The sequence below is a fragment of the Carassius auratus genome, unplaced genomic scaffold (assembly GCF_003368295.1).
Source record: "Carassius auratus strain Wakin unplaced genomic scaffold, ASM336829v1 scaf_tig00003808, whole genome shotgun sequence".
Taxonomy (NCBI): domain Eukaryota; kingdom Metazoa; phylum Chordata; class Actinopteri; order Cypriniformes; family Cyprinidae; genus Carassius; species Carassius auratus.
The window spans coordinates 33,169-52,024 of record NW_020523550.1 but is presented as its reverse complement, the minus strand read 5'-3'; the positions used below and the strand labels follow the sequence as shown (position 1 = coordinate 52,024).

Here is an 18,856-nt window from a genome sequence, read left to right as displayed (position 1 = left end):
GAAGTCAAAACTGAGGGAGAAAGAGAGTGAGAGCCGTGGAAAGAGGATAGGACAAGTCAGGGAGGGAAAGTATTGCTAAAGTGAAAAAAAAAAAAAGTCTTTAACAGCATTTTAGCTATTTATCTTAAAGGGGTCAACTGAGAAATCAAAATTCCCTTGATCTTTTGAGATATATATACATACAGTCAGGTCCATAAATATTGGGACATCGTAACAATTCTAATCTTTTTGGCTCGATACACCACCACAATGGACTTGAAATTAAACTTTGCAGTCAATTACAGCCTGAAGTCTGGAACGCATAGACATCACCAGACGCTGGGTTGCATGCTCAATCCGATTCAGGTCAGGTGATTGACTTGGCCATTGCATAACATTCCACTTCTTTCCCTTAAAAAACTCTTTGGTTGCTTTCGCAGTATGCTTCGGGTCATTGTCCATCTGCACTGTGAAGCGCCGTCCAATGAGTTCTGAAGCATTTGGCTGAATATGAGCAGATAATATTGTCCGAAACACTTCAGAATTCATCTTGCTGCTTTTGTCAGCAGCCACATCATCAATAAATATAAGAGAACCAGTTCTATTGGCAGCCATACATGCCCACGCCATGACACTACCACCACCATGCTTCACGGATGAGGTGGTATGCTTTGGATCATGAGCAGTTGATCTTGGTCTCATCTGTCCATAGGATGTTGTTCCAGAACTGTGAAGGCTTTTTTAGATGTTGATTGGCAAAATCTAATCTGGCCTTCCTGTTTTTGAGTCTCACCAATGTCTCACCATCTTGTGGTGAACCCTCTGTATTCACTCTGGTGAAGTCTTCTCTTGATTGTTGATTTTGACACACATACACCTACCTCCTGGAGAGTGTTCTTGATCTGTCCAACTGTTGTGAAGGGGGTTTTCTTCACCAGGGAAAGAATTCTTCGGTCATCCACCACAGTTGTTTTCCGTGGTCTTCCGGGTCTTTTGGAGTTGCTGAGCTCACCGGTGCATTCTTTCTTTTTAAGAATGTTCCAAACGGTTGATTTGGCCAGACCTAATGTTTTTGCTATCTCTCTGATCGGTTTATTTTGTTTCTTCAGCCTAATGATGGCTTTCTTCACTGATAGTGACAGCTCTTTGGATCTCATATTGAGAGTTGACAGCAACAGATTCCAAATGCAAATATCACATTTGAAATGAACTCTGGACCTTTTATCTGCTTCTTGTAAATGGGATAATGAGGGAATAACACACACCTGGCCAAGGAACAGCTGAGCAGCCAATTGTCCCATTACTTTTGGTCCCTTAAAAAGTGGGAGGCACATATACAAACTGTTGTAATTCCTACACCATTCACCTGATTTGGATGTAAATACCCTCAAATTAGAGCTGCAAGTCTGCAGTTAAAGCACATCTTGTTCGTTTCATTTCAAATCCATTGTTGTGGTTTATTGAGCCAAAAAGATTAGAATTGTGTCCATGTCCCAAAATTAATGGACCTGACTGTATATATAAGAAGTCATGTGCTATAAAAAATATTCTGTATGTTTCAGAACTCAAAACTTTCTCTTTTGTCTAAAACAGCTTATATTGAAGCCAATCTGCTAACAGATTGTTGAATCTGATTGCCACTTTATGATGTAACAATGTAGTAAACATCACTTACACAGAAGATCATCACCTTCTTCTAAATCACTGCCTGTTTAGCCCTGACCACCAATACACACATGTAGTAAAGGTCTATTCATAAACTAAACAATAAACTTAATTTGATCAACTTTATTTTTCACAATTCAACAGTAATGTCTCACCACACAAGTGAGAGTAATAATTTTTATTACGTGATCATTATTGCTGTGTATGTTATGACAGATCGTTTCATATGTACTGAGTATTTATGTGTTTTTTTTTTTCCCCGTAAATCACAGCAGTGTCCATCTATGAGGAAAGAACGCTGTCAAACATACACAACTATTAGACAATCATATCAGTGGGCATTTACTTCCAAGTCTACAATCTGGCACACTGATGAGGGGCTCGAAACAGGACAGAAAATATTCTATTACTTATAAATTATGATGTATTTCAATGTAGAAATCTGGTAGAAAATGGACCTCAAAGAACAGTACAAAATAATGAAAAAAGGCAGTTTGTGACCCTTTTAATGTTTTTATAGAGGTGTCTTCTGCTCACTAAGGCTGCATTTATTTAATCAAAAAATACAATAAAAACAGAAATATTGCAAAATAGTTACTACAATTTCAAATAACCTTTATTTTTATTTTATATGATTTCATAGCTGAATTTTCAGCATCATTACTCCGGTCTTCAGTGTCACATGACTTCTGAGAAATCTTTCTAATTTGCTGATGTGGCATTCAGTAAACATTTCTTTATTATTATCAGTGTTAAAAACAGCTTTATACATAAACATTTTTTTTTTTTTTTATGGAAACCATGATGCATTTTTTTTTCTTTCAGAAATCTTAATAAATAGAGTTTTAAAGAACCACATTTAAATGAAAATGTAAAAAACTATATGCTTTTAAAAAACTATATGCCAATGACAAAAAAAAATGTTTCCAGCGGAAGAGGAAGATGGTTAAAAAAGATAGGAATGTGTAATTGTGAAGACTAGATGGGACGGGAGTGGTCATGAAGATGGCAGTGATAGAAAGAGAGAGAGATAGAGGAGTAGGAGGAGGCAGTGAATGTTATTTCCCTATAGATCTCATTAAACTCTACTAATCCCCTCTGCACTTGCCCTGCAGAAACGGGCCTGAGGGAGCTGCTAGAATGAGAGAGAAACACTACCAGTCAAACACAAGTAAACACTTTAGTAAGACTACACCACATAATGCTCGCATTATATATATATAAGACAGTTTCAAATTGCAGTAATTATTTACTTTTTTATCAATGGGTTACATTTTTGAGCATATTTTCATGCTCATTTATTGAAATAGTGGTCTTTCCATGATTGGCTCAGTTACTTCCTGTCTGTTACTTAAAATATCATAGAATAAAGTCACTGTTCCTCTGCTTCCTTCAGTTTATTTCAATAAATACCTCATCACTTACCATTTACTCACCTTGTGGTCTCCTGTTCTGTGACAGAAGACCAGACCCCCAATATGGATTATTATAATGACTCTCTTTGCCAAGATGGCCATTCTCTGGAGCATTATGTGGATGAGTTTGGGGAAACATGTCCATTGGGTGAGTTGGAGTGATTCCGTTCTGAATCACATGTTGCTGATTAAACTGGATGGTGACCTGCTAATCATCTTTATGCTTTTGGATGTTTATGAACTATCTCTGGTGGACTTTATTAATCGAGTTCTCAAAGTAATGGGTGCCAGTTTTTTTTTTTTTTTGGTGAAGCAGATGGAGATTCATGTGATGTCTCCCCAATTCCAGCCAGTGGCATGAGTTCACCCCAAGCCCCCACCTGAATCCTTCACATTCTTAGTCTCTCCTCTACAGAGTTCTTCTGTCCTGAGATCCACTCCATCTGGTTCTTTTTCAGTCATCACTGATCATGGCTGCTGATCCCGAGTCCACTCCAGCTTATGAGTCTGCCCAAAGGAGGAGGCACAGGAGGAAGAAATGTGCCTCTGCAAGTCCAGCTCCTAACTACCACCCAGTGTTTTTTCTGACTCTGGAATCAACCCCCAAGTTTGCTCCAGTATCAGCTCCAGCCTGTTAATTTGCTCCAGTCCTAGAGTCCAGTAATGAGTCTCCGGAGCTCCCGGCCCCAACCAGTTCCCAGTAAAGACTCAAGCCCAAAACCGGATTACAGAACATTCTACAGGGCTCAACCAGAGTTCATTGTCAGCCTCAGCCTCAGAGCAAGGTCTGTCGGCTTCACCCCCTGAGCAGAGTCAAGTGCCAGCTTCAGCCCTCAACAAGTGTCCAAAGCAGGCTCCAACCTTTAGAATCCAGTACAGGCCCCAGCCTTTGACCAGAGTCTGGTGCAAGCTCAAGGCCTTGATCACAGGCCAGAGCACATTTCAGCCCTTGATCAAAGTGTAAAGCTAGTTTCAGTCCCAGACCAGAGTCCAGTAAAGGCTCCTGCCTATGATCTGTAGGGGTGCACCGATCAAGATCGGCCGATCAAATGCGCATCTCATAAGTAAAGCCGGTTCTCTAATCAGCAGTAAATTCCATCAGGTGCGTGATTTCACATCGAGCAGCTGTTACTACACAGAGCCGTTGTTAACTGACTAGCTGTGCAAATCCACGTTCATTATCAGCGTTTATTTGCGCAGCTGGTCTTTTCTGACTCGTGCAACTCTTTTTCGGGTCGGCCCGCTTTTCAGCATTTTCGTGCGTCGTTTGGCATGCAGTTTACAAAGGGAAACGAGAGGCGATAAGCTTCTCCCGACTGGCAATCGGTTGGTCGGATGGATTTCTGACATGTCAGACATTTTGGTCACCTCTCTTGAGGTATCGCACTATTAAAGCAGGGCTACGAACCGATTTTCCGTGTTTCCCTCACTGCGCATGTGCGAAACCATAAATGAAACCATGGTGACACGTCGTGTAGTGTGGACTAAAGTGATGGAGGGAAAACTTCAGGGGTTATGGCAAAGAAAAATAAAATAAAAGAGGGAAGAAAGCGCCTGCTTACCTCCAGTTCGCGTTTCAAAATGAATAAACCATATTGGCCACATCTTCCGAGCCACCTGCGCGTCTAGATAAAAAAGCGCCTTTTTTTGTGGGGAACGTTTCAGCACACAGAATTCCGCATATCACCAAAGCAATGCGTTTATCCCGGGAAAGCATGATTATTCTGAAACAGCCACAAACATTCGGGTTCTGAGGGATCCTATGTGTTGATTCGGTTGATTCCCCATGTATAGTGTGAGCAGTCAAATCGCAACTTGACAATTGGACCGTACAGTGAGCGCATAAAAATCGTGAGCTTTGGCTTTACATTGCATGCGATCTACTCGTACAGTGCGAGTTGGTACCTTGCTGAAATCACACAGAAATTGCACAGAGTATGCCCGCCTTTAGAAATCCAAGTATGTTATCACTGCCAGGAGATTCCTTGCCACGGCCAGGAGAGCCGTTCCCCTCGCTGTAAGAATAAGCTTCCCAGTCAAGGCCAGGAGTGCCGTTCCCTCTTTAATCAAAAGCTGCTTTTCCACTGTCGGGCCAGTGCGAGCTAGTGCTTCAAATGGGCCGGGCGGGGCTAATAACCTCGGACCTGTAGCACAGAGGCCAAAATAGCGCTGCGTTTCCACCATCGGGCCAGGAGCTCTGCTGCACTTTACTAAAACCTGCCATTTACACACCTCTCAGGAACAACATCATGCAACCCCATTATTTTACCACAAAGAGAAGTTATCCGAAAACTAATAAAAAAATTAGTCACAGGAACTAGTGCGATCACAAAACAAACACTATAAAAGCGGCCGTTTTGCACACTTTGTTAAATATTTAAATCCAAAAGCATCGATGTTTTACTGTAATAAGTGATACGTTGATCATAATGAATTAATTTATCAGGATTGAAAATTAGTCACACAGAAATAAAGCGTCCTTATTCAGTCGAGTCTGTTTCTGTTTATTTGTAGCCACATTTAGAAAGAATTATCATTTCTATATTTTTATAAAAGCTCCCGAACAAAAAACATTATTATATTTTTATGACAGACTTTGCGGAGCTAAACTCTCGATACGAGACTTATGGCAAAATATATTACTAAATAAATTAATGATTGTGAAAGAGAATAAGAAGCTTACGTCTGATTTCTACAAGCAGTTGTATTTACCATGTTTACTATGGTAACATTAATGCCTAGCGTGCATAGTCTTTTGCATCAGTTATAAATATTTCTGCCTTGTATGGTGATTTATAATCCACATCGGATCAAGTTATTTCAAACACTCGCTGCTGACTTAAAATGAGTTTTGAGCTCAACTTATTTTAAAAAGCTTTTAATACTGGTGTTATAGCTGTTAGCTTTCTGAAATGATCCACAGCGCAGATGCTCTCCAGACACAGAGAAACTCGGCATGTGTTCATAACCACTCCTCTAGCCCTAGCCGACCCGCTTCGGCCCAAGGTTTGCGTTGGGCCAAAAAACCTGGGCCATTGGCCCCAAGTAAGCACCGACGAGGCACGATCAAGCACCGGAAGTGACAGTGGCCTCCTTTAAGCTTGGTGTTGCGCCTTCCGGGAGGAGGTACTGTCACAAGTTAACCAGCCCAGTTGTCAACCCAGTCGCCAGCCAGTCATCTTACCACAAAGGACTCCATTTCCAAGCATCTCGCCTGCTACACATATGCACCTGATCCCAAATCAGCACACCTGCCACCATTCGCCTCATCACTTATGGTATAAAGCCACCTTATCATGAAACCCTCATTGTCTGGTCTCGTCATTGGTAATCCCTACACCTCACTGTTACAACAAGCCACTTATGTACCTGACTCAATTACCTGCATTTTCCCCAGTTTTCTGTCTTTTAGTCTTCAATGTTTCCTGCAAAGAAATGGGACCATGGATCAAGTTGACTTGACTTATCTTAAAAGCTAATGCGATACTCACCTGCTGATTCTCCATTCCTCTGCTTCCTTCAGTTTTTCAATAAATACCTCATGACTTACAATTTACCCACCTTGTGGTCTCGTGCTCCGTGACCACCTTAAGTATATCACAAAATGTGCCATTTTTCTGTTCTCAATTTTATACGCAATCTGCAGGGATCCCAGCCCTCTAAATCAATAATGTACTTTGAATCAAACCAATCTAGTAATGTAGGACAGCTAAACTCAGTTTATTTGTAATGAATTTTTGTAATGTCCACGTTAGCACGTTTGTAAAAGGGTTAGTTCACCCAAAAATGAAAATTTGTCCATGTTTTACCAACCCTCAAAGCAACCTAGGTGTATGTGACTTTTTTTTTTTTTCTTCAGATGAAGCTAATCTGAGTTATAAAAAATTGTCCTTGCTCTTCCAATCCTTTCAATGGGGTAAGCTGGTGTTTATTACCAACAGTTTAGTAGACTTGAAATAAAGTGCATGCATCTGTAATAAAATGTCCCTCACATGGCTCCGGGGAGTGAATAAAGACCTCCTGTAGCGAATCCATGCATTTTGCAAACGTAATAAACAACACTTATTTTTTATTAAATTTTTTTCACATGTGCTGACTATGGGATGCGGAAGATATATGCGTTGATGTATGTAGGAAAAGAAGTCTCCTCTTGGCTTGTATCGAAATTCTCAATTTTCTTTACAAATCCACATTTTGTGCTTCTAATCTGTGACCAGCATTTTTTTCTCTCTCCGTTCTCTCACCGCGCTAGTCACTAACTCTATTTTTAATTTAACTCTGGTCGTCTGAAAGAAGAAAGTGACATACACCTATGCTTCGAGGGTGAGTAACACATGGACAAAATGTTTATTTGTGGTTGAACTAACTCTTTAACATGACCCTATTCAGGATTGGTATTTTATTTTATTTAGATGTTAGTTGGTTTGACAGTCAAAAGCATTTTAAAAAAATGATTTGTTCTAGGCCTATATGAACCAATTCTTTCCCCCTTGAGTGTTTTTCGACATGCAGTAACACAGATGATGATGCATGTGCAGCAGTGTTAAATGATTGTTAACATTCTTGTCTTGAAATCTGAAACATTGGTTTCCACTTATTTACTTTACATGTACATTAAATGGATAAGAGAGATAATCTCTCAAAAAAAGTCACCAGAGCAGAAGTTAAACCAAACTATTAGATCAAAGTTGTCTTTTTTATATTTTAACTTTAACTGAATGTTGTATCTCTTGGCACTGAGCTTAATGAGAAAAAGTACAGAGAGAAAGAATAATAGTAATGGGCTCAAAACAGAATATTAGCTTAAGAACAGAGAAAAACAAGTATGAAAATGTCAAGAGAGAGAGAGAGAGAGAAGTAGCTCTTAAACAGATTCTTTATCAATAAAGCAATTAAACCAGAAGATACAAGCAAAGACATTTAGGCACATTTTGTTTAATTAGCTAATCTGTTTAGAACTTTTATCTGTAAATTGTTCCTCAATGCTTTGAAAACACCACAGGATGTCACGCTTGTTATCAGAGGAAAATAAGAGAGGATGGCATTGTGAAGAAGTCTGTGGTTTGGACCTGAAAATAATAGCTCTTAGATTAACTGCCAAATTACTATAATTAGATATCATTATAATAAATCATTTTCCAGGTTGATTATCATTCCAACAAAATTATTGTAATCACATGGGTGCAAATGAACTCACATCTACATCTGTGTTGTGCACTTTTTTTTAATAAATAATTTGCATTGTACATGAAGTGTTAAAAGGATAGTTCACTCAAAAATTACAGTTATTTGATTTTTACTAACCTAAAGTCATTTCAGACTTTTTTTTCTTCAGTGGAGCAAACAAGGAGATGTTTGAATGAACGTTCACAAGGTCTTTTCCATCCATTGAAGTAGATATGAATAAGAGGCTGTCCAGTATGGTGGACCAGTAGTGCACAACACAACAAAATCGCCAAAACACAACGTATAGGACTGATTTCACTGTTGTTTGTTTCTGTTGTGTTGTGCTAATTTCGTTGTAGCGACTTGTTTCCATTGTGTTGTGCTAATTTCATTGTTTTGCGATTTGTTTTGCAATTTCTGTTGTGCTGATTTCAATAGGGCCTTTCGCACCACCGGAACCTTTTCATAGAACCAAATCAAATTGTGGAACTATCCACTCTTGGGCTTTTTTGCACCGTTGGAACTACGTGCGATTTTAGTACCAGACTGCCTTTTTCGAGAACCAGATTAGCTCCTTCTCTGGAGCAGGGTCTAACCAGCACAACTGGTACTAACCGGGACGTAAGTAGACATTGATTGGCCAGATGTATTTGAAAATGCCCTCACCTGCCATGAATTAAAATGCTGTGTAACATACTGTAAACATTGTGTCAACTTATTTTGCAAGTGTGATGAACAGAGATAAAGGGACGGACGCTTAAGTGCTGGTACTTGTAGCAAATGTAGCACTGCCAGTTGTCATTGGAGATTCTTAGTCCTCCTTTCCGTTCTTTCAATCCCTTTACGTATACGTCCATAACTGTGAAACCAATGAGACACAACAGAAAACACAGCTCCGATCACAGCGTCCTCCATCCTCCTGTTGTTAACATTCTTCTTCTTTGTTAACGTTGTTGAACGTCACACACAAATGGCATTGCTGTCGACCGGCTTACATCATTTACTAATACACACTCTCGGTGTGAATGCAACTCTTTAAATGGTGCTGGGAAATAGTTTGTGCAAAATCTACTTTAGTACTGTACATTTAGTTCTGAAACTAAAACAGTGTGAAATCTTCTATTGTGGTTCCGCTTGTTTTCATTGTGTTGCGACTTGTTTCTGTTGTTGTGCTAATTTAAAAAAAAAAACAAAAAAACACCATCCACTTGCACTATATGGGAAAAAAGCAGCATGGATGTTCTCCTGTAAACATCTTTCGTCTTCCACAAAAGAAAAAGAGAAATGGTTTAGGGAGGCATGATGCATGTATAAAAGATGATGAATTTTTCATTTCTTGGTGCACTATTTTGCATATCCTTGCATATGCAAAATGTTTGACTTGTATATACTGAAATGTAAGTGATCTCATCAGGTCTCGATATTCCAAATTGTCTGTGAGGTTGTCCACACCACACCCATGACCTCTCTAGGGCAGAACTCCCTCCAGTGCACATGCTCTCCGTAAGATTACAGTGAAAACCGTGCACCATACCATAGCGCACTGATACAGTCTATGGCACCGAGGGACTGCTGAGATGTTTCTATGGCAACCTGCAGCTTGCTCCACTAATGAACTGGTTGCCATGGTGATGGGGATAGGCTGTGTGCAAAGTGTGAGACTGAATAACAGAGGGCGGAAGAAATTTCACACTTCTGTGCCACTGCATGTACGCACACACACACACACACACGCTCTCTATTTCTCTCTCTCCTTCTCTCTCTCAGACACACACACATACAAGAGGACAGTGCAGGAAACTGACCATTTGGGACTTAACCCCTCAACACAGCCACGGACCAATCCCAGCAGCTCCTCAAGGTCAGAGGAGGGGATTTCTGTCTAACACTCTGCTGCAGGGCTGTCCCATTTTCACAGTTCCTGGAAGCGCTACTGTCCCAAAATCCAGCTCGAAGCGACCATGTCCCTTAGCCTGGAGCTTGTGCTCAAGCTTGTAGGCTGCAAGGGATTTAGGTGATGTTGCAGCAGGAACCGAGCTGTCCTTTCCGAGTGGGGTCTGTCACAAATCACGTCCCAATTCCCGAGTGTCTACTGCAGTACCTGGGCAGGCTGTGGATTGTGGTTATTACTGCAGGCTAATTAATAAATTAGCATTGCCATTTAGCACTACCAGGGTGACTAAAGTCTCAGATTGGATGTTAATGAAGCTGATGGACAGGTCCCCTGTCAGGGGTCTGCTAATCCAAAAGAGGGGATGTTTCACCTCAGTGAATCACAACGTCTCCCTCTAGTGCACATCGGTCAGAACTGATATTTTATTTATTTTTGGGTCTCTTTAGGGTCAATAGGAATAAATTGTCATTTATAGTAGTTGTTTGGTAGTTATTAACAAATACAATTTTCATTTTATTTTCAAGCATGTATATTTTATGTGAATAATGTAAAATATATGAAAAAAGTCATTTTAATAAATTGGGCAGGATTAGGAATGTAGAATATGGCAGTGCAGAATATGTGCTTTATTAGTACTAATAAACAGCCAATATGTTCATAATAGGCATGCTAATAAGCAACTAGTTAACAATTCTTCCCTATACTCAAGTGTTACTTAATATAATGTAATATAATATAATCGTTTTGTTTATCTAACAGCCAGTTGTTCTCTCTCTGTTTTTGTAGAAGTGTCTGAGGTTTAACCCTGATGCAACCGTATGGAAGGCAAAGCAGCAGGTGTTGTGTAGTCTAACTGAATCTCTAAGGGATGTATTAAACTATGGCCTTTTCCAACCTGCTACTGATGGGCACGATGCCAAGTTCCTGGAGGAAGAGAGGCCGCTCCGCGAATACCCACAATCCTTTGAGAAAGGAGTGCCCTACCTGGAGGTACCCTTCCTTTTATTCTCCTCTTCATTTTAGGCAAATTAGTTTACTGCCTTTTTTTTCTTCTTTCTTTTTATTTTTAAAGTCTTGTTCTATAATTGAATGTGAATGTTGGTGCTAGGAAACTGCTGCTTCAAATTGTTTGTTGCCTTGGTGATAATAATTCTTTAAGCGGCTTCTCTGTTAACTATGAATCCTAATAACCCTGATATGGTTCATTGGAGATTTGTCTTACAATGTAAAAAAGTAAAATGTTTTATTATTATTATTATTTGTAGCACACAAGGCAATTAATGTTATACAACAGTATTCAACACAAAGTCTTATTAATTCACAAAAAAAAGCATTATATCTGAAGTTTATAGCTGGGGTTGATGAATTCAATTATTTTAGTATTATTTATAATGTTAGTATTTATTGTTATTTAAAAAAAAATTTTAAATATTGTATATTTTTGAATTTTTTTTTTAATACTTCTCGCTTAAATTTATTTGTTTCAGTCAGTTTCCATGTCAACATTTCTAACTGACATAGTTTTTTTTAAGTGTTTCATCTAAAATGTATATTTTATTTTGACTTAATTTGGATTTAAATTACTTTTTTAATCGTTGAGGTAATATAAAATAAATAATAAAACAAATGAAACTATGGAAAGAAACTATTTTAATAGTTTTGGTTTAAATGAACATTAATCAACACAACAATACTATGAATTGTGCCATAAACAGGAGTTAGTCCACCTAGAAAAGTAGTCCTTCCTCAGAGAACTTTACTAATCACAAAAACTTTTATTTTGAAAAGATTTCTGTAAGGGTTTTTGAGAAAAGACCAACATTTTTTCCTCCACAAACTGATGGACATTTCTTTGATAGCTCCAAGATAACTGTCTTCCACTGATTTTGGATGTTTGACTGTTTTTCTTTCACACAGTTCCGCTACAAAACCAGGGTGTACAAACAGACAAATCTAGATGAAAAACAGCTGGCCAAACTACACACAAAGGTATGCGTCTCCACACAAATCATCAAATTCTTTTCTAAAAATAGAAGTATAAAGTGAACATTCAAGGTGTGCTACTTGCATCTTAGTCTGTAAGTTTAAGGGTCATGATGAAACCCCCTGTTTCAGCACTGGTTAGTTCTCACCACAGTTTTAAAAATGCTCAAAAAAAGAGTGTGTGGTACACTGCGATGCAGAGTGGAGGGGGAAGAGGGGAGACAGACGACACTACTTGTTTCAGACAGTTTCATTTCACTCCCTTTGAGTTAAAAACACAAATAAATGGCCAGCCATTTGCACTCTGCTTCACACAAACACACACACACACACACACACACACACACACACACACACACACACACACACACATATATATATATATATATTCATGCATAATTTAAATAACTTTACATTTAAAAAATGTAATATTTTATGAGAGAACGCAACATCACGGTTGTCTGAGCCAATGAGCATTAAGCTGTGTTGTCGTTTCCCATCATGCTTTTTATCAGCGCAGTCGGTGGAGAGAAACTGCACTTGACTGCACAATCCCACACAGCCGCCTCGACGACATGACATCAGAAAAAGTCGGCCATAACACGGACACTTTTCTAACTGGCATGCATCTCAGGGTGATCACTGCACAGATTCTGGTCATCTCTAACAAGCCTATTGTCCTTTGCCCTGTCACAAATTGTGACGTCAACACTATGTAGATGTTTAACCTGGGAGATGAAAATAGTGCAAAAAAGCTTGAAATGAACCCGTTTTCTTTACAAAGAAATGAAAATGACGGTTGCTAACATGGTCTTCTATGATGTGCAACACAAACACCTCTGCTAAATTGTCTGAAAAAGAGGTCTGGGGTTTCATGACCCTTTAAATGCGATAAGTAGCTTATCCTCAGGGCACTGCCTAGCATGACTGTATGTGTCTCCCCCTACAGGCCAGTCTGAAGAAGTTCATGGACTACATCCAGGCTGGGGCTGTGGAAAAGGTTGCCAAACTTATAGACAAAGGCCTTGACCCCAACTACCATGACCCTGATACAGGAGGTGAGGTGCCAGGCACTACACTGTTCTCTTCCTGTGAGACTTAATGAACTTTCCATTAGTGAACTGGATAATGAATTTCTGCCAGCAGAGCAGAAACTGGTCCACACACATGCTATATGCATATGGAAATAGGGCTGAATGAATATTCAATGAGCGTGTACAGGACATTTGCATCTTCTCAAACGATCCATGCAGTTGCCAACAAAAGTCATCTGGAGTTTAAATTATGCAACAAATGCGTAAAGTTAACGTTAGACTCAGTAGCTGCCTCCAAAATAAACAAACAAAAACCCAATTACTACACTTGGGCTGTTTAATGAGATGAAACAATTACTGCAGCTCAGCGGTTCAGTTCAATGCGTGTCAACAGAGCAAAAACCACTGAATAATTTGAATGTATTTGTAACGGGGCATCTTTGATGGCATATTAATTCAAGTTTTTAGCGCTTTGGCAAGCATTTGGTGAGCTGGAGACATGGCCAGACATGCTGTGAAAGCCGTTTTATGGACCAGATGACAATGCAGAGTAATATTAGCATTCGTTTGCAGCAGTGTTTGACTTGCAAGACGGCTACCTTGAGTGTTGTTCACAGTTTGTGTCGTCTGCGTTGTCACAGAGTTGATGTTGTGCTTGCCAGGCTGACAGTCACTTCTCGAAGCAGACCCTGCTAACAAGGAGTGAGAGCTGCAGCAACATTTGCAACCACTAGGAGGCTGATCCGAGAGAAAATTGATGTTGCAATTAAAGAGATAGTTTAGGCTAAAGTACATTTTTTGTTTACTCACCTTCATGCCATTCCAAACCTCTTTAATAAGGAAAATAAATACATTTAACTTATATATATCACCGTACTTCTCCAATTGATTGAATACATTAATTGCAAAAAAAAAAAAAAAAAGGTTTACGTGTTTAAATATGCAGATGTTGCAACATCTAATTAAATATAGACTCATTTGCATACATTCTGGAGTAAGCCAGGTTCAAAATTCTTGTTTTTTATGTCTTTCTATCACTCCATAAATCAGAAAATAATTTGTCACCAGCCAGAAAAAAACTATTTCACCACTTTTTAGGAATAAAATGTTAAGTGTAAATGTTTTAAATATATAAAATCATGAGGAAACAAAAGGTCCTCTGTAAAACTCTTCTGAAAATAGATAGGAATACCATTTTTGTTTATGTAAATATTTCTGAGGTGGAGAGTTATGGTTCACTGCCTGAGAAAAACTCCTGAGAAAACTGCCTTTATTATATGTATAGTATTTGAAATCTACAGATAAGTGGAAAAAAATACAATGAAATAAACACTTTAAAGTGTATTTTGGATGATTTCTTTCCACTAATCTAAAAACAAAAATATGTTATTAAAAGTTGAATAGCCCAAATCTCAAAATTGACCAGTGCATGGGAAAACAATGTCTTGCCTTTTAGATAATTTACTGAAAACATATGCACTGTATGTGTATTATAAAGCTGTTAACCATTGCAGCCGAATCACTGGGTTGAACTTGGGATCTGGGTCAGGCTGATTTGTGAATCAATCTTATGACTGAATTGTTGTGAGCTAGATCAACGGATTTATTAAAAATATACAGTGCCTTGCTAATGTATTCATACCCCATTATTTTTTCAAATTTTGTTTTTTTGCTGCCCTATGTTAAACTGATTTAAATTAGTTTTTTCCCCACAACAATCTACACTACATACACCATAATTGTAAAGAAAGAAAAAATAAAAAGTTTTTTTAACGTCTTTGCAAAATTTATTAAAAATAAAAAGCTAAAATGATTTCATTACATAAGTAGGCCTATTCATACCCTTACCTGGGACAGTTGAAATTTAGCTCAGGAGCATTCATATTGCTTAAAGATGTTACTACACTTCAAGTGAAGTTAACCTTTGGCAAATTCAGCTGCATGGGTATGATTTGGAAAGGCACACACGCCTTAATAAAAGGTCTAACAGCTGATAATGCATATAAGAGCAAAAACCAAGCCCTGAGGTTAAAAAAAAACTGCCTGTAGAGCTCAGAAACGGGTTTGAGTCAAGCCACACATCTGTGGAAGAGTTCAGAAGAAAATTCTGCTTCATTGAAGGATGACAGAAGCATGTGGTCTCTGTTGCCCTTAAAGGAAGAAGTTTACTAGAACTAGAACTAGAACTAGAACTCTTCCTAGAGCTGGACTTCTGGCAGAACTGAGCAACTGATGGAGAAGAGCTTTGGTTAGTGTGGAGTGTGGCCATTCCACTTGAGCTCCATGATCATATGTGGAGATGGGAGAAATATGAAGACACATGAAAACACACTTGGATAAAATACTAAAAATCACCTATAGGACCCTCAGACTCTGAGAAACAAGATTTTCTGTCTGATGAACCTCAATTCTAAACATCTTGTTTGAAGGAAACCAGCTCTGCTCATCACCTGCACAGCACCATCCCAAAAGTAAAGTGTGCTGGTGGCAGCCTCATGCTGCGGGGCTGTTTTTCAGTGACAGAGACTGAGGGACTCGTCAGAGTAGAAGAAAAGCTCAGTGCAGCAAAATATAGAGACAGTCTTAATGTAAACCTAGTCCAGAGCATTCAGAAGCTCAGACTGGGCCAAAGGTTTAACTTCCAGCAGGACAATGACCCTAAACACAGCAAGAGTGGCTTATAGACAACTCTGTGAATGTCCTTGAGTGGCCCAGTCAGAGCCTGGGACTGAACCCAGTCAAATATTTCTATTATCTGACCCCATCCAACCTGACAGAGCTTGAGAGGTGAAGAGACGAGGAGAAGAATGGAAGATAATTACCAAATACTGATGTGCAAAGCTTGTCTCATTAAAACAAAAAAGACTTAAGGCTGTTAAGATTCTTCAGCGAAATATTTAGTTAAGGGTATGAATATTTATGCAGTGTACTTATTTCAGTTTTTTTTTATATACATTTACGAAGTTGTAACAATTCTTCTTTTGGTTTGTCAGTATGGTGTATGGAGTGTAGATTGATGTGGAAAAAAAAGTAATTTAAAGAAGTTAATAAGGCAACCACTTAATAAAATGTGAAAAACATTAAGTTGTATGAATATTTTCCCAAGGCACTGTATGACTTGAAAGGGCAGCTTCTACATCATCACATCAACATGCAGACGATCTTGATCGATTGGTTTAGGTCAAAACTTTTTAGCCAAATTGTTTAGACTGTTCAGTTGGCATGCCAATAATGTATTTTATTTCTTCCAGATTTTAATTTAGAACATGTTTATTACTTTATTTTTTATGTTTTTCAACTCTTCTTCTTACAAAATGTCTCTACCGTAGTGTCTACAGCAGTATAATAATGTTAATTTTAAAAAAAATTTCTTTTTACATTTCTATAAAAAATTAATACATTTCACTAACTTTTTCAAATTATGTGTAGTTTTGTAAATACTGATATAAAAAAAAATATATACAAAAAAGGGGATTTCGTGGTTATCTCTAAACCATGTTAAATTTAGACAATAACCTTAGATGTCAATTGTTTCCATACACATTAAAGATAACATATTTAGCTTGTTGTGTTGTGTTGTGTTTTTTTGCATAAATTGGTGAAGATCAGATCACATTTCATGGCAATTTAAGTCGAAAATCAGGAAATAATAATAATAATAAAAAAAAATAAAAAAAAAATAAAAATATATATATATATATATATATATGCACACACAGAGACAGAGTGGCAGAGTGATGTCAGATATCAGAGTTTTTTTTTTTTTTTTTTACATTTTCTGTTATCCACAGAGCATTGCAAAGTCGTGAAACTACTGTTTTCTGTATGTAAAAAGTTTTGAAGTGTTTGGAAGCTGCAATTTAATAATATAAGACAATTACTGTTTCCTTTCTTATTGTCATATAATATAACTGTTATATAAATAAATAAAAAACGGTAAGAAAGGAAACGGTAATTGTCCATTTGGCTATTGTAACTGTCCGATTGTCCTCATGTGTGTGTGACAGAAACCCCACTGACTCTGGCCGTACAGACGGAGCCGGGCGGAGGGGAGATCATCAGGGTGCTGGTGATGGGGGGAGCTCACATTGACTTCAGGGCAAAGGATGGCTTGACCCCTCTCCACAAGGCTGTCAGAGCCCATGTGCACACTGCCCTACTGGTAACACATAGCATCTCAGAACCATGATTAGGAAGACTTTATGTTTGTAATCAGAAAGTCATATTTAAATCTAATTGTCTGTTTTCTGGGTGTTTTTAGACGCTGTTGTCTTTGGGGGCATCTTCTGATTATAAGGACCGCCGCGGGCTGACACCACTTTACCACACTGTGCTGACAGGGGGCGACACCTCCTGCTGCGAGACCCTCCTCTTCCACAGAGCCAAGCTGGGGGTCCGTGATGAGAATGGCTGGGACGAGACCCATCAGGTACAAAAAGTGCTTAGAAGAACAGTGTGTGACATATACAGGAAACACATGAATAATAGAAGTGTAACAGATAACTGCTGTAACTGATATACTTGATGTACCACACAACAACTGTCTAGTGTTATTCTAAACATACAAATTCATATATATATGTAACAATAATTTTATAATTCATGTAATTTTATTGCAGTCGATTATAACAGTTAGAAAAGTGAAAAATGTAAGGTTTTTTTTATTCTATGGGTTTGATTTTTGTGACTTATTGTATCTGTCAATCATTCATTCATTCATATGTCAGGAGAAGCACTCATCTACCCTGAACATCCCTGCATATTATTCACATGTTATGTATTTATGTTTGTTTGTTTTTTGTTTTTTGGATACTTACGGTACCATTACAGTAAGTTTACAGTATGTTTGTTTCATTCTGCAAGCATGCATTAAATTGATCAAAAGTGAAAGAAACAACTTCACATTGTTACAAAACGTTATCATGGTCCCCACAAAAATATTAAGCAGCACAACTGTAAAATTCTACTTAAACTGTGGAAATATTAATATATGTCACATGAGGACCAAATAAGCATAAGTAATAAATACAATTTTAACATGTATTAAAATTGTAATAATGTTTCATAGAACAAAAATTACACTGTATAAAAAAATAATAATGTGACCCTGGACAACAAAACCAGTCTTAAGTGTAACTTTTTTTTTTTTTTTATTGAGATGTGTACATCATCTGAAAGCTAAATAAATAAGCTTATATATAAATAAAGCTAAGTTTATTGGGATAGGGCAATATTTGGTCAAGATGCAACTGTTTGAATATCTGAAATCTGAATCAAAATCTAAATACTGAGAAAATCACCATTAAATTTGTCCAAATGAATTCTTAGCAATGCATATTACTAATCAAAAATTAAGTTTTGATATATTTACAGTAGGAAATGTACAAAATATATTCATGGAACATGATCTTTACTTAATATCCTAAAGATTTTTGGCATAAAAGAAAGATTTTGACCCATACAATGTTTTTTGGGTTTTGTGCTCCAGGGTCACATACAGCCTTGGTCAGTGTTGTGGGTAACGCGTTACAAAGTAACGCCTTAGAGTACTCTAATTACTTTTTTCCTGAAATTTGTAACTTAACGCGTTAGTTTCGTGCGTAAGTAATCAGTAACTTCGTTATTTTTTAAAAAAAAGTAATCCGTTATTTTAAGGAAAGGAAAATCCCGACTGCAGCCTGCTTTTTGTCAGACAGTAGTCCTAGGTCTACTGTGCCACC

General features: G+C 38.0%; 1 pseudogene; it reads left to right on the top strand.

Moving 5' to 3' along the window:
- Positions 1-18,856, top strand: part of LOC113070381 (SH3 and multiple ankyrin repeat domains protein 1-like) — a 62,575-nt pseudogene that overhangs the window by 10,854 nt on the left and 32,865 nt on the right.